Below are 17,997 nucleotides of genomic sequence, written 5' to 3' on the forward strand. Positions count from 1 at the left end.
AATAAACTACCTAATATGACACTCAAGAAGATCATATCACCAACTAGTATGTACAGAATAACTACTAAAGGTTAAAGCCTAAATTAACTATGGGCTCTGCAAGCACTTGGATAGGATCATAAAGAAGTCAAAAGTTGACATAAGGTAATACTTGAAAGTTTACTAAAACACCTAAAACAAACTAAATGTATGGCAAAAGAATGCACAACGAACTAATAAAAGTCAAGCATTTCATATCTCATCTACATTCAAAACATGAATATGTTAGATCAAAGATGAAAAATTTATAATTTTACTAGACAAATTGGACTAAGAAGTCTCTTCTACTTCCCTCTCTCAAATCGTACTAGAAATGGGAAAGCATTCCCTTTGCTGCAATTTGTTGTTGTGAAATAGAGTTGTCCAAGAACTCACAATACAAATAGGTTTGATGACAATGACAATAAACTAGCTAGCACTCAAACGTTGAATGCTCTTTTCTACACATCCAATTCTTGTTACACTCTCTATTTACACAATATCCCTCATACCTTTCTTAGATCATAAAGTATCTCCCAAATAGACAAAAAAAAATCAATAAAATAATAAGTTATTTCTATAACCTAACAGTGAGCTATTAGAAAACAATAATTCTATGTCACAAGAGACTTATTGTCAATTCAATAGTTTGGTTGAGAAAAATACCTCTCCTCATTCTCGTCCATCAATACCTTTTAAGTCCAAAACAATTGTATATGGTTTAATTGCAGAATTTCCTAACCAAATGCCTCTTGTTGTTTTTGACCTAAAATAATTCATATATCAATAGCAATAATATATATATAGATACATACACACACACAAGAATTCAAGAGCTTGTCTTGCCAAATAAATGATTTAATAGAGTACTCTTCCCTGTTAACGAAAAAAAATGAAGACCGTTGATCAGAAATTATTGAATTTAACAAGTAAAAAAATTATATTGTTGCAAAAGCCTATCCAAAAGGGAAAAAAAAGGAAAATATAGATATTTATTTTATAGAGAAAAAAATTCAAGACTCTCCTAAGAAATATATCTTGTACAAAGTGGGCAAAGATGGAGAACAAAAAATTATTCCAAATGTTTGAAAGACGTACCACTACTTTGCGAGCCCATGATAGAAACTATAGCATAGGATAATCCATGCTCATCTAGCTTCATCGACTTTGTAAAGTATTCAAGTCCTGTGACATTGAATACAGCATCTCTGTCAATCAGTTGAATAGAACAATTATCCATTTCTGCTAAAAAAAGGAAGAAAACAGTAACACTGATGTAAGGTCCAAAGTATTATGTTGAGTGGATCTAAGGCTTCGAAGAGAGTCAATTGGGAAGAGGTGATATCCGACCGAAGCCTTCGAAGGAGAGGGAAAGCAGCAGCAAATCAAGTCAATCAACTACTTGGAGAAGCAATCATGAAACACAAGGAAAAGTTGAGGAAGTAACTTGTTGATAGAGGAGATTTGGAAGAGGTGATCGCCGACCGAAGCCTTGAAAGGAGATTCACAGAAATAGCAAGCAAAAGATTAATTGTCAAGAGTAGAGATTGGGTAGAGATGATCACAGACTGAAGCAAGCAAAATATTAATTGTTGAAGTAGATGTTTCAATCATTTCCTTCTGTCATGAGCTTATTATTACTAATAAAGCATATAAATGAGTTGTTTGGCCTCTCTTTTTTCTTCATATATATATTTGATATAAACCCCTATTTATTAAAAAATTTTATATGGAAATCAGTTTTTTCTCTTGAGTTCATTGGGCAACTCAAGAGCATTCATTTATAGGATATCCAATACTACGATCCATGTTCAAATCTGTTTATGTTTCTTTTTTATCCTAAACATTAATTCTAACTTTATCCAAAAGTTGGTAAATCTAATTCTTCTTGGCTATCTTTCAGTTACATATAACTTAAAAGTAATTAAGGTGTTGTTTACTTTCTAAATTATCAAGATGTTTGATATAAATGGTAACCTTAATTTTTACAAGATCAAAATTTCTATGGTTTATGAACCTTGTACATGGCGTGCAAGTATGGCATGCATCAATATTAAATTTATAGGTAGTCCATCTCCTTTTCTTCACCTTCTTGTAGATGCCAAGTCCAACGTTACTGATGATGGAGAATTTTCTGAAAGGTTATACCTGTTCTTAAAGATGGAAGCCTGAAAACCCACTCCCACAAAGCTTTTCGGTAAGTCATCAGTCAAAGTTAAACCAACTAAACAGATTTGAGTAGTTTCTCCAGTAAACAACTACGGAAGGATGGTCCATTGCATGTCTTTGATTTATTGATCCGAGAAAGAAAATTAAGGTGGAGTCTATTTTGGACAAAGGACGGCTAGGAAAGGCTGCTGGTTCGTATGGAGGAGGAATGATCGCTGACCGAAGCATTCGAAGGAGAGGGAAAAAAACAGCGAATTAAGTCACACAAGGTAAAGTTGAGGAAGTAACTTGTAGATTGGAAAGAGTTGATCGCCGACCGAAGCCTTCGAAGAAGAAAAGCAGCAACGAATCAAGTCAATCGGAGAAGAACATAAGGAAAAGTTTAGGAAGTACCTTATCGAGAGATCGGGAAGAGGTGATCGCCGACCAAAGCCTTCGACGGAGAAAGGAAAGCAGTAGCGTGAGGCGGCGAAGAGGATCTCCTCTGGGAAAAAAGAGGGGACGATCCAGGGTTTGCCCCGATATTTTATTTTTAATATTGACGATGATAATTATAATAATTACTGCATATTATTTGTTTACTGTTTTAATTAAATTTGAATTAAAAAAAGGAAAATTCATATTTGAGATGGTCGGTAAATATAAATAATCCAGAATAATAATTAAAAATTAATTTTTGATTGATGATAATGTATCGTGTCAATTGCAATTTATTTGTCATTATTTCTATAATAATTGATATTTATTATTATTATAATTGTTATAATATTTTTTTATATATTATCTTATCTATACCTAATTAATTAGAGGATAAATTTATTATAATCAGATAAGAGATTAATTTTTATGGACGATGATAAATTTACTATAATAGATAAGAGATTAATTTTTATGAACGCATATTTTCAGAAAAAAAAATTCTCTCACCTTTTAATCAACTTAACGATCGGGTATAAACTGACTTCATAAATTTATCTTTATTTACACAACGTGAAGAGGAGTTACTATTATTTTTAACAACAATAAATATAGCACTCTATAAATAATAATTAGAAATTAATTTTAATTGACGATATCAATAGAAATAATATTTATTATTATTTCTATAATAATTAAAATTAGACACTATATTTTTTATTATTATATTTAATATTTTTTATATATTATTTTGATAATGTGTATAAATAAGCTGGATATAAAAAAAATTATTATTATTATTTTCTATTTGATTTGAAGGGTAATAATCTGCCTACAAAGGTAAAATTACAACACGAACAAAGAAGCTTTATGATTAGTTTATACTGAATCACAACAAATGAATGGTGGAAACATATATCGTGAGAGATTCTCTCTGTTACGTCATATGTGGGATCCAAATTAAGCTGAATCTAAGTGATTCATGTGTTAGCACGACCTATCCATAATGAATATAGGACCAATCAAGATTAAATTTATCCAAATAAATCAACAAATATTTTTTCACTCGAGTCCTTTTAATACCTGTTCAAGTATATATTTGATGACTCCTTTTTCCACTCGCTCGAGTTCCTCCTTCTCAGCAAGTTCTTTTTTCTCATATAGCCTTGTGGATATAAGAAAGTAACATGGATTAGAATTGGATCGGCTCCTCCAGCGCGATCCTTTCGACGTTCAAATTAGTAATCGATGGAGAGAGAGTAAAGGAAGAAGGACTTAAAGAAGAAAGGATTACCTCCGCTAATTAGAAACAAAAGACTATCGTACCTAGAAGTTATTAGTGCAGTTAGCACTAATGGTCAAACTCAAGTTTTAATGAATGACAAATGGATTAAAGTTAAGTGTTATATTTGTCTAACTTCTTTATCGAGTGTGCCGAAATTAATAGGTCTAGAGGAACTGACACCAGGTTGAAGCTCAGTTAGGTCTAAGGACTTGATAACTAGCACAAATTTCAGATATATCAAGGTGTTACCTGATATCTGCAAAAAGTCCAACTGGGTTTGTGGGACCTGACAGCTAGCCAAAGTCAGCAAGGTGAAGTCCAATTGGGTCTATGGACATGACAACTGGCAGAAAGACCTGGTGGGTCAAGAGGCAAATCAAATGATTGCAAATAATAAGTGAAGGTAAGTCACTAGAGAAGAGAGATTTGATGAGGATAAGTCCTGGTGAGACCATAGGCGCGGTCCAGCTTAGAGCTATTTTGGATGTCTAAGCTAAGACCATAACTAAATCTTGATCTTGAGAAAACAAAATTTAAGTTATAAATTGATTATATTTTTAATGTGCTAACTCTATTTGACAGGATAATTTTTGTTGTTTGCACTAATATATTTTGCAGAAAATCAAAACTAAAAGTCGGCTAGAAAAAGGGTCTCCAGGCACCTGGGAAGGATGTAGGTGTAGGATCAGTGCGCACCTGAGAAAGGGGGTGAATCACATGATTTTAAAAAATTTCTTTTCCCAGTTTTGAAAATGAGTATGCATTGGAATAAAACAAAAAAGAACCGAAAAAATATAGATACATGAGGAGTTACTTGGTTCGGAGCCTTCGGCGACTCCTACTCCAAAACTCACGATCCCTTGGACCATATCAACGGGTAATCCAATATAAACCTCTTCCGGAACCACCGAATGATGGAATCAAATATAAGTATGAAAAACTAGGAGAGTGTAACAACCTACACTTTTCTTTTGCAAGTATGAAAGACGTACAGTAATATTAAATTATTACCAACACCTTAGGAGTTTAGAGTCTGAATGGGTCGTGTGTCAGTGTCGGTCTACTGGACACGGTCGAATGCCTCAGAGTCGTAGCTCAGTAGCAGAGCGTAGTCAAAGTAGCAAAGGAGCTGTTGAAGCTCATATGCAAGTTGTGTATAGAAGGCTGCTCGAATAGGGCTTATATATACTATTGAGGGCGCCTCTAGCTTCATCTGAGGCGCCTCTAGCGGCAACCTTTATCCCCTTATCTTCGGAATCAATAAAATTGGCAACCTATGGATTCTATCCTCTAGAGGGCGCCTTTAAAGCTCTCCGAGGCACCTCCAGCGCCAAGCTTCGTGGCGCCTCCAGCCGCATGGGAGGCGCCTTTGCGCCCTTCTGTGTGGGGACTTCCGCCAAAGCATCTGAGGGGCCTCCACTCGAACCGGAGACATCTTGGATCACTGTTCATTCAAGGTTTTGAGGTGCTTTTCATCCCTGTGAAATGCATTAGTCCAAATAACAAACTATACCTTGTAAAGCAAAGTGAGCACAATAATAAGATAGCATTATTAATTAGATCCTATATGTACAAGACTAGGATCTAGTCATGGTCTCAGTTAGGCATCCAAAATGGACCTAAACTGGACCAGTGCCTAAAGTCCCTAATTGGGACTCGTCTTCACTAGAACACTCTCCTCCAGTGACTTATCTTACTTACCATGCAGAATCGTTTGACTTGTCTTTGACCCACTAGGTCTTCCCATAGTTGTCAAGTCCGCAGACTCAACTAGACTTTGGCCAGTTGCCAGGTCTCACAGACCCAGTCAGACTTTTCGCTAAATATCAGGTCCCAAAGGAAGATGGATCAATGTTTTCAAGGTGCTAGTGATTTTATTGTTATTTATATTGATGACATTTTAGTCTTTTCTAAAAACGAAAAGGATCATATTAAGCATTTAGAAATAATGCTTGGCATATGCGAGAAGAACAGATTAATTCTATCCCCAACTAAGTGTAAGTTGGCGGTTCCCAAGATTGAATTTCTCGGTGCGAAAATAGAGGAAGGAAAACTCAAGCTGCAACTCCATATAATAAAGAAAATTGCTGAGGTAAATGGCGAGCAGCTGCAAGAGAAGAAAGGTCTATGCTCCTGGCTAGGTATTCGAAATTATTCCAGAATGTATATATCAAATTTAAGTGCTAAATTAGCCCCTTTATATGAGAAGACTTCGCCACTTGGTGACAAAATAATGAAGAGCTTTGATTGGGCGTTGGTAAAATAGATAAAAGAACAGGTGCAGAATTTGCCTGATCTAGAAATTTCGCCAGAGGAAGCCTATATAATTTTAGAAACAAATAGATCTATGGTGGGATGAGGAGGAATTTGCAAGTGGAAGCCTAACAAATATAGCCCAAGAAAATCAGAAAAGATCTGTGTATATGCACACGGAAAGTTTCCAGTTGTCAAGTCCACAATAGACGCAGAAATCTATGCCGCCATGGAAACTGTGAATGCTCTAAAAATTCATTTTCTTGACAAAGAAGAGATCACATTAAGAATAGATTGTCAGACAACCATCAGCTTCCATAATAAATCTATTAAAAATAAACCTTCTCGGGTTCGATGGATTGCCTTCACAGACTTCATTACGGGCACAGGGGTAAAGGTAAATTTTGAACATATTGATGAAAAATTAAATATTTTTGCAGATAGTTTATCATGATTGGTGGACAAGCTAGAAGCCTTAGCCGTATTAACAGAAGAAGGCTTAGGGGGATCAACTCAATTCCCCTTATTAACAGAATATGAGGATCTGATTCATGATACCTCTAAAAAGTTAATTTCTCCAGAGGAACACCAGAAGCGCAAAAGGATGGAGGAAATTGAAGGTCAAGCTATCAGGAATACTTCCTTAACACTACAAGAACTAGAGCTTATCCAACAAGTGAAAGAATATGACTTCAATCATAGAAGGCATCTTGAAGGAGGAAAGCACAATTATTGGATAGAGAAACTTCTGGTTATCCAAGAGACAAGAAGAGAATTCTGGAGGGCATCCAATGCATTACGGGAGGTCTATAGAATAATACAAGAAACTCCGTCCTAATCAGAAAGCAAGTGGTGAGCCCAAAAGCATCCAAAGAAGATAGGTGTAAAACTGCTTTAATAAAGAAGAAAGGATTGAGCCTAGGGGAGCCGTCCTTTCGAATATTATTAGCTGTAAAGTTTGTGAGCCGTCCTTTCGAATAGCTATAAAGTTTGTAAATGGAAGACAAAAGGTAGAGAATCAAAGGACGATGGGGCCCAATGAGCATCCGCTTTGATCTTATTTACAACTTTCCTCTACCTGTATAAGAAAAGGCGAAAAAGAGGTTTAGACACACTTGAGCAACACCAAGTTGTTTATTCCTAGTCTGTCTCAGCTCTTAAGCTTAAATTTATAATCTTTCTGGAGGAAAATAAGACTCCAAGCATTAGCTCAGGTTTTCATTTCAGATTCCTAGAAAGCGATCCTATTCTGCTCTCAAACCTGAGCTAGTGCTCGGAGTCTTATTTCCCTCTTGAAAGATTACAAACTTAACTTTAAGAGCTGAGACAGACTAGGAATAAATAACTTGGTGTTGCTTAAGTGTATCTAAACCTCTTACTCGCTCTTTCTTATATAGGCAGAGGAAAGTTGTAGATAAAATCAAAGCGGGTGCTTATTGGGCCCCATCGTCCTTTGGTTCTCTACCTTTTGTCTTCCATTTACAAACTTTATAGTTATTCGAAAGAACAGCTCACAAACTTTATAGCTAATAATTTTCGAAAGGGCGGCTCCCCGAGACTCAATCATTTCTTCTTTATTAAAGCACTTTTACAGCTGTCTTCTTTGGATGCTTTTGGGCTCACCACTTGCTTTCTAATTAGGTGGAGTTTCTTGTATTATTCTATATACCTCCCGTAATGCATTGGATGCCCTCCAGAGGTCTCTTCTTGTCTCTTGGACAAGAATTGTGCTTTCTGCTTTTGGGCTCACCGGAAGTTTCTCTATCCAATAATTGTGCTTTCCTCCTTCAAGATGCCTTCTATGATTGAAGTCATATTCTTTCATTTATTGGATAAGCTCTAGTTCTTGTAGTGCTAAGGAAGTATTCGTGATAGCTTGACCTTCAATTTCCTCCATCCTTTTGTGATTCTGGTGTTCCTTCGGAGAAATTATATTTTTAGAGGTATCATGAATCAGATCCTCATATTCTGTTAACAAGGGGAATTGAGTTGATCCCCCCAAGCCTACTTTTGTTAATACGGCTAAGGCTTCTGGCTTGTCCACCAATCTTGATAAACTATCTTGAAAACTTTGATCCATCTTCCTTTGGAAAGCCGCTGGTGTATTCTTTAGCCCGAATGGTATTACAAGCCATTCATAAAGTCCGGACGGGCATATAAAAGCAGTCCATTCTACTGATGCAGGATCCATTGCTATTTGATGAAATCCATACTTAAGGTCAAACTTTGAATGTATCTTGAAATTTCCAACCTTCTTTAATATAGTATTTATTCCAGGAAGACTATACTGGTCTTTATATGTGTTATCATTTAAAGCCCTATAATTGAATATCATCCTTTCCTTTCCTTTGACCTCTTCGCCTGTCCTTGGGTTTATAGTTGTTTCAGATTGGACGTTCATGGCTATAGTTCGGTGTCTGCTCTTACTAGATCGGATTACTTTTAATTCTAGTAGTGTCTGAACATGCTTTTCAAATATCTGCTTCATAACTGTCACATGGGATAGCGGCTTGTCTTGTATAGTAATGTCTGGATTGATTATGTCAATTTTACACATAATCTAATTTTTTGCCTGGTGCTTTAATGGGTCTTCTCCGATGAATCCTTGCTCCCGGAGTCTGTTTAATAACGGGTCGTGCTTTATTAAGATTGAAGTATTGGATGGTACTCCTGCGAAGAATATCTTGTCTTGGATTTCTAAATATTCATCCTCATTTAATTCCAACTCCTCAATAGTTGTTGCTGCGGATTGATTAGTAGCAATGGTAGTAACATTTTTATAAAACATTACCTGGTTTCCTTCTATCTGTAATCCGCCTTGCATGCTTCGGATAAAGTTGCATCCTAGTACCATCTGAATTCCTTCCCCTAAAGTCATATCAAATGTAGGAATTTTTCTCCTTTTAATTTCCAGTTTGTTGCTTGCCTTGAATTTACTCCGTTGATCATCACATGTAGGAATTTTTCTCCAGGGCTTGTGAAGGGATTGATTTCTTGTCAATACAACATGATGTGGCTCCTGTATCTAATATTGCATTAACTGAGAAAGGAATTATATATGGAATTTCAAATTTTACTGTCATGTTATATAATCAATTAACTGTCCTTCTCTGGTGATACTACCCTTCAGATGCTTTTAGCACTGAATATTCTTCTAAGAATATTATTTGTTCCTTCCCCTTTTGAAGATCCTTTTCTGTTAGGTCCCTCCAGTCTTCCATTAATTCTTCAGTTAATAGTTCTTCTTCGGCATCCTGCTGTTTCCTCAGTCTTTCTACTTCCATCTTTAGCCTCTTGTTTTCATATAATAAAAAATCAATATATTCTATTAGTTCAGGTACTAGATTTCTATCATCGTATTGTCGTGGGGCCGGAGGTGCTAATTTGATTTGCATCTTAAGGTAATTATCAACACATAATGTGTAGGTAGTTAACTTGTAGTTATTACAATGTACTCTTAATCTTTGGGTTGTCTGCTGTCCGCAAAACCTGCATTTAATCCAAGAAGTGCTTATTTCTTGATTAATAAGCCGATCATGTATGCAATTAGCTTGTTCTTCGGGAATGTCTACTTGGACTTGCCGCCCTCTTTCATCTATAAGGACAAATAAATTTTCTTTGTAAGGTAAAGTGCAGGATGCAATACCGCAATGTCGATTCATGTTAGCTTCCCCTTCTGACACACTGCAAATAGCGTCACTGTCTGATTCATTAAGATCATCTGATATTATATTATAATCCTCGGGCAGGTCCAATTCTTTTAGCATGGCTATTCTTTCTTTGCTCCCGAATTTATTGTGGCATTCTTTAGCGAAATGACCTTCCTCACTGCAAATATAGCACTTACACTTTTTCACCTTAGATTTATCATCTTGATACTTCTTCTTTATTACTCGTGCAGGGTTTTTTGTGGTTTCCCTTTGTAATTATCCGCCTTGCGTAATCCGTAACGCTTTCCTGTCTGGTAGTAACCTGGAATAGGGATCTGTGCACAAAATTGTAAGTCTTTTAAACTTTACTGTAAAGATGCTTGCTTACACATTTCTTGCAGCTCTTGATATGCATGATGTACTCTTGGAAGGGCTCTAATAGTATTGCCCCAAAATTTTTCCTGGAATTTCTACTCGAAATAGCTCCCAATTAGCGCAGGCATCTTTTGGTAGAACTTGCTAGATAGTTTTCATTAATAAACATCCTTTTAGTTTTTGCTGTGAGTTCTTTATATTGGTTCATGTGCATACTAACCTTTCAAAATCTAGATAGGCTTGGTTTTGTTATGTCGTCGAGCCGGTTGATGGATCTTCAAGAGTAATAATTCTGCAAATTTGGGACAGTACATTATGAGTTTCATCTATAGAGTTTATCAACTTATCATACTGTTCTGGATACATCGTCCACCATTTAATGAACGTCTTCTTCTCTATCTCCCCCAAGAGATTTTCAATGGATTGGACTTTAGTTCTTTTGTCGACCCATATTTTGGAGTCAACAATATTTGTTGTGATCGATTCCCACCTTGAGATTACATCATTATAAAGCCCAATATTATCAGGTAAGACCAAAAGCGCACCTGTTTGTTGTTGGGCTGATGGCAATACCCATTGCTCATTGTTGTATCCCTTCCTTAGTTTTTCAATCTTTACATCGATGAAGTTTGCGTCTTGGTAAGGATTAGAGGTTGAAGGTTTTTTTTGTTGCTGGAGCATATTGTGATGGTCCCATCATAGAATCTTCCGGCGGGTTATAAGGTGAAATAGCAGTTGTTGAGGAGGATGCCAAAATACTGGTCTTTATTATAGGGTAGTCCATGTCCAGATTATTAGCTAAGGTTTCATCATATATTGGGCTTAGTATTTGTTCTTCATCATTGTCCCAATCAGAATCTGCTGTAATAAATGAATCAGAATCAGAATTGAAGTTAAAGTTACCTCCACCAGCTTCCATAAAGAATGGATTAAGCCATTCATTCTCATCTGTTAGCGTATATAAGTGATTGGCTTCTCGGACTCTGGGATAATCTTGAAATTTAGGGAATAATTGTGCCCTTCGCCTTTGGCAGTATTCTTCAATGAATATATATTTTGATTTACATTTGAGAGAGTGGGGTAGAAGAGTGACTACATATGGCCTGATTGTTTATAGGAGTTTCAGTAACTGTCTCATACGTTTGATGAACTGGAAGTAATTTACTGATTAAGTCATCCCATTCTGGGGTCCCCATATGAATAGTATTTCCCTGAACTTCAGCAATGGCTTGGATTTGTTAGCTTGTGGATCTAAATCACCTATTTTGTCTAACTGTGGATAATAATTCATCTATCTAAATTACCTCTGGAGTAATAATGCGTTCCAGAATAATCTGTGCAACTGCTTCGCCTTTCTGCAGGGTTAATGGTTCAAATGTCATATTAAAAACTAGAATTTTAACGTCACCCTGGTATTCGCAATCGATTACTCCTGCACAGATTATGATGCCCTTTTCCCATGAAATTCCTGATATGGGGGTGATTCTTCCATAACAGCCTTCTAGTATAATCATGGCAAGGTCGGTTGATAGAAGCTCCCTATCGCCTATACTAATTTCATAATCATAACAAATTGTGAGATCATACCCTTCTTCTCCTATCGTTTTTCTTGTTGGTAATGTTGCCTCAGGGCTTAGTTTTTGTATTAGTAGCCGAGGTTCTTCAATAATCTCTGTATGGGTTATTACACCCAGAAGTTCTTGTTTAGGCGAGTAAATTTCCTCATCAGTTTGGTCAGCTTAATGCACCCTGTGTTCTGGTATATGAGTATACCCCTAAAATTGTAGTGATACACTCCCATCCATGAGTGTTCGGGCTTGTACCCTTGTTGGTGCTGCAAGATTTCATCTTGTTGATGGCCTTAATATCCATCTTTGTTGTGTAACTCGTCAGTGGTAAACCTTGTTCCGACAAGAGCAATAACTCCCCAACTTGCGAGATAATCTACAACATTTTGAACATTGTGGGCAAAGTTTGTAAAACTTGTATTAGTAAGCCTACTGATATGGGTTATAAGGAGTGGAGTCCATGTAATAATATGAAAGGAGATATAAGGAGAGGAAAGAGGAACAAAGGAGGTTTGGTCAAGACAAATGCGCTCGGTAAGCGAATCTCGGTCTTCCACTTTGGTCAGACTGGGGTAAAAATAACAAGAGCACATGATATAAACAGGTATGTGAGATCGGACTAACCTAAATGAGTGAAGTACTAGCGAGCGCGCCTACGCCTAATGAGGAAATCTTGATCAAGCAGGAAATATCGACCAAGAATGTAGGTCTAGTCGAGATTATAAGCCAGATCGAATTATAACAAACGAAGGATTGACGCGTGTTGATACGCTCAGTGGTAGAAGGATGACCGAGCATAAAATATCGGCCAAGTGAAAATAACAGAGCGGCAATACACCTAAGAGCACTTAGCAAGCAAAGCTCCGCTGAGTTTAAAGGCATACATCCCTAAGCAATCTCTGTAGTCAGTCTAGCAAAGACCAATTGCCGGTCATAAGGCCCAACATGACTCGATAGGTGAAACCCGTGCAAGCATCAACACGATACAAATATATTTCGTCCGATAGTAGAATCCCGATCGAGCGGATACATGACTCGTTCGGCAATAACATCTCGGGCGATCGAGCAGACATACGGACCGAGATGGTCAGAAGGGATTCAGCTTGAAAACATCCGGTCAGAGATAGATATGACATGCCCGATAGTATAATCCTGGACGAGCATACACATAACTCGCTCGGCGGTATAATCTCGGGCGATTGAGCAAGCATACGAACCTAAGTCGTCAGAAGAGACTCAGCTTAACACGGTCGGTAGAAGAAGCCCGGACGAGTATACACATAACTCGCTCGGCAGTGTAATCTCAGGCGACTAAGCAGGCATAAGAACCTAAGTTGCTAGAAGAGATTCGGCTTAATACGGTCGGTAAAATAAGCTCAGATAAGCATACTCATAACTCGCTCCATAGTGTAATCTCGGGCGAATATACCAATGCACATTTAGGAGGCTATTAGTATAAAGTCAACATGGAAAAATCTTACCGGGCATAAAGATACTCACATTCATTAAATCTCATGAACATAGCTAGTAAGGAGTATTACAACCAAATATCGGTGATGTATGAATAATATACAATCATATGACAATTTGGCGGGAAACAGCTTCTAGAAACTTCTGTAGGTGTGCTAGACGACAAAAAAGTTATATTTGGGGTATGAAAAATATTCCTTAAACTATTATTGCAGGTGCTTATATCATCTCATAACAAACTCTAACAAACCGGGGTCCACTTCATGATGACGGAGGTTATATTAAGTGGTATAAAAAGGGGAATCCCCTCCGTTGGCCAGGTATGTGCACAACATCACCACTGAAACCCTAGCTCCATTCCGGTTCACTATACTTCTTCTTCTTCTCACTTGGAACAGAGGGGACTAACTTGAGCGTCGGAGGGCCTAGGTAGGGATTCTCACTCCGGTCTTAGGTCACTGGCGTTTTGTCAGTTGGCTTCGTAGTGCGTAGGAGGTGATAGCATCCTCCTTAAACCTGAAATACTTTGTTTAATTACTGCTAGCGTAATTGATCACCTGTTTTTTAGTCATCCTCCTTAAACATAAACATAAAGTTTTAATATTATTATCAGCAATTTTTACAACCATAGCTCTTGAGCCGCCATACACAAACATAACAGATCAACAACTCTAGAGATACTAGATTACCCTATTACACTCAAGTGAGAGAATGTGATAAAGTGTGAAACAACAAGCCGACTCATTATCACGTTCTGTGGGACGAAAACAAATTCTACCCGATATCATTACCGATAGGAAAATTTATCATCCGACAGAACCTAATTTTTATGGGAGCCACCCGATTGCTCTTCCCATCCTAAGTGGGGGTGGGTAGTAGAATGACAGCCCGGACATAAGGAAGAGGCTTGTCCTGTCCTCTGGTGCTTGTGTAGTTCCCCCTCACAAACATGTGACTAAAAGGTCCTCTCTGACCTAATTTGAGCCAACTCGACTTGCAGAAGATCCACCTTAGCCTTCTGCTGATCCAAAACTCATTGTTGTTGAGATATTAGTAAACCATCTGCATGAGCTTTTCTGTTTAGAATGACTACCTCTGAGGTGTGTTAGGCTCTTAGATTATCCAGCTCCTCTGTTTTTTGCTTCAACTCCGAATCAACTTTATTCCTCAAAGTAATTTCTGACTGGACCTGTGATTGACCTGATAGCAGACACACCTCTAGTTCCTGTTGGGTGAACGATGTAGATCTAGGGCTCGCACAGCCTCGTTTAAAGATTTTTTTCTTCTTGCGTAGCAATTGATCCCAAGGAGGAGGATCTGAAGCTATGACTTCCAATAAGACCTTTAGAAAAAAAGTAGAACAAGAGAAAGCAAACCTGGATGTTGTAGAAGGAATGATCGCACACTTATTTAAATAGCTGGAAGTATCATGGGACCATTATAGCAGAGGTCACGGGATCATGATATCAGGAGTCACGGGATCATTGTAGCAGGGATCACGAGATCACTGCCACACTCAAGTCTAGTTAGTCGGATACACCTCCTTCGACTAGACTTGAAGGGCAGGCTAGTGATATGGATTATAAGGAGTGGAGTCTGTGTAATAATGTGAAAGGAGATATAAGTAGAGAAAAGAGGAAGTAAGGAGGTTTGGTCAAGACAAATGCGCTTGGTAAACGAATCTCGATCGTCCACTTTGGAAAGGCCGGGGTAAAAATAACAAGAGCACATGATATAAATAGGTATGTGAGATCGGACTAACCCAAATGGGTGAAGTACAAGCGAGCACGCCTATGCCTAATGAGGAAGTCTTGACCGAGAAGGAAATATCGACCGAGAATGTAGGTCTGGCTGAGAGTATAAGCTAGATCAAATTATAACAAATGAAGGATTGGCGCGTGTTGATACGCTCGGTGGTAGAAGGACGACGGAGCATAAAATATCGGCCAAGTGAAAATAACAGAGGATCAATAAACCTAGGAGCACTTAGCAAGCAAAGCTCTGTTGAGTTTAAAGGTATGCATCCCTAAGCAATCTCTGTAGTCGGTCTAACAAAGACCAATTGCCTATCATAAGGCCCAACATGACTCGATAGGCAAAACTCGTGCGAGCATCAACACGATACAAACATATTTCATCCGGTAGTAGAATCCTGGTCGAGCGTGTACAGGACTTATTCAATAGTATAATCTCGGTCGATCGAGCTGACATACAGACCGAGAAGGTCAGAAGGGATTCAGCTCAAAAACATCCGGTCATACATAGATATGACACGTCTGATAGTATAATCCTGGACGAGCATACACATAACTCGCTCGGCGGTGTAATCTCGGGCGACCGAGTAGGCATACAAACCTAAGTCACCAGAAGAGACTCGGCTTAACATGGTCGGTAGAAGAAGCCCGGACGAGCACACACATAACTCGCTCGGTAGTGTAATCTTGGGCGACCAAGCAGACATACGAACCTAAGTCGCTAGAAGAGACTCGGCTTAACATGGTCTGTAGAATAAGCTCATATAAGCATACTCATAACTCACTCGGTAGTGTAATCTCGGGCGGGTATACCGATGCACCTTTAGGAGGCTATTAGTATAAAGTCAACCTAGCAAAATCTTACCGGGCATAAAGATACTCACATTCATTAAATCTCATGAACATAGCCAGTAATGAGTATTACAACCAAATATCAGTGATGTATGAATAATATACAATCATATGGTAATTTAGCGGGAAACAACTTCTAGAAACTTCTGTAGGTGTGCTAAATGACAAAAAATGTACATCTGAAGTACAAAAAAGATTTCTTAAACTATTATTGCAGGTACTTACGTCATCTCATAACAAACTCTAACAAATCGGGGGTCCACTTCATGACGACGGAGGTTATATGAAATAGTATAAAAAAGGGAAATCCCCTCTGTTGGCCAGGTACGTGCACAACATCACCACTAAAACCCTAGTTCCATTCCGGTTCACTATACTTCTTCTTCTTCTCGCTTGGAACAGAGGGGACTAACTTGAGCGTCGGAGGGTCTAGCCAAGGATTCCCACCCCGGTCTTAGGTCACTGACGTTTTGTTGGTTGGTTTCGTAGTGCGCAGGAGGTGATAGCATCTGCGGGGGCATTGATCCGTCCATTCCCTTTGATGCAGTATTCTCATTCGCCAAAGTCTCTATTTTGGATCGGGTTTGGGTTTCTCCAATTCAGTTTCGACTCGTTGCTCTCGCCGCTCGGAGGTATTCTTGATTGGATTTTTTCGGGATCTACTTTGGTTTTCTCAGATCCATTATCATTCGCTTTCCTTGGAGTCGTCGCCCGTCCTTCCTCCAAAGTCATCACATCCCCAACTCTTCATTACGTTAAGCTTTCAGACATGATCAAATTTGACGCTGTCTGTGGGAACTTTCACTTGAATCTGAGACTACATGATGGATGACGCTGGAAAACCCAACACCATTACTTTAACTCAAGAATATCTGGAGTTGCTCATCAACTCCAGGGTTCAAAAGGCATTACAACAGCAACAACAAGCGAATACTGGAGGTACTTTACCATCATCAATAAACCCAGCAATCTCGACTACAGATCGTCGGAAAAACAGAGGTATGGAAGAAAATGATATTGCTTACATAACCCCTGCTCCTGTTTCTCCCACTCGACATCCTTGAGCATTTTTTCGTACTCCTATGGAGCAAGGAGGGAGAAAGCCGGTGCTTCAGGAATCCTCCGACGAAGCACCTATAAAGGAAAAATGCAAAGGGAAAGTGGTGACTAGTGAAAGTTCCCTTGAGAGAATTGTCACTCCATTCTCTCAGAGAGTTCTTGACGATCCGCTGCCCAAACGTTATTAGAATTTGAACATTGGAGAATATTCTAGAACTACTGATCCTGAAGATCATCTGTCTAAGTTTGAGAGTACAGCTCTGCTATAATAGTTTACTGATGGGGTTAAGTGCCGGATGTTCCTTACTACTCTTGGAGGAGCAGATCAATGATGGTTCAAAAGATTACCAGAGAATTCTATTCGACGCTTTAAGGATTTTTGTAAAGTGTTTCTTCATCATTTTTCTAGTAATAGAAGGTATCAAAAAACTCCTTGGAGTCTTTTCTCTATCAAGCAGGGGCCCAAGAAAAGCATTAGAGCTTATATTAAACGGTTTAATCAAGTAGTCATTGATGTCCCTAATGCCACCACTGAAATTTTGGTGAGTGCTTTTTCTCAAGGGCTCAATGACAATGATTTCTTTAAGGACCTAGTATGAAATCCTCCAACTAATTTTGATTTATTAATTGAGCAAGCTACTGAATTTATTAATATTGAAGAGGCTCAAGCAGCTTACAAGAAGGAGAATGTTGTACCTGTCCCGGTTCCAACTAATGACCGATCCACAGTTCCTACTCATCCACCTAGGGGACCTCGTGCAGCTCCTCCTCCACATCGTCAACCTGAACTCATACCTCAAGCAGTGTAGCATGTGGGAGTGCCACAAAAAATCCCAAGAAGGTGGTGTACATATCATATGTCGGAACTCATTTCACAGAGAATTGTTTTTCCCTAAAGAACTAGAGGACAAATAATGCCCGGTATCGTAGACGATCTCCCAACCGGCAGTCATACCCAAGACAAGGTACCCCGCTCAAGCTAGAATATCGAGCAACTGAACCACAATCAGGAGTATTACAATTACTGGGAGAGCCACCTCGAGCGCCCGAACAAATACAACCCCAGATAACAACTGCCCGACAACAAGAGAATCACAACAATGCCGCCCGAGGTAATATCAATATAA

The sequence above is a fragment of the Zingiber officinale genome, chromosome 3A (assembly GCF_018446385.1).
Source record: "Zingiber officinale cultivar Zhangliang chromosome 3A, Zo_v1.1, whole genome shotgun sequence".
Taxonomy (NCBI): Eukaryota; Viridiplantae; Streptophyta; class Magnoliopsida; order Zingiberales; family Zingiberaceae; genus Zingiber; species Zingiber officinale.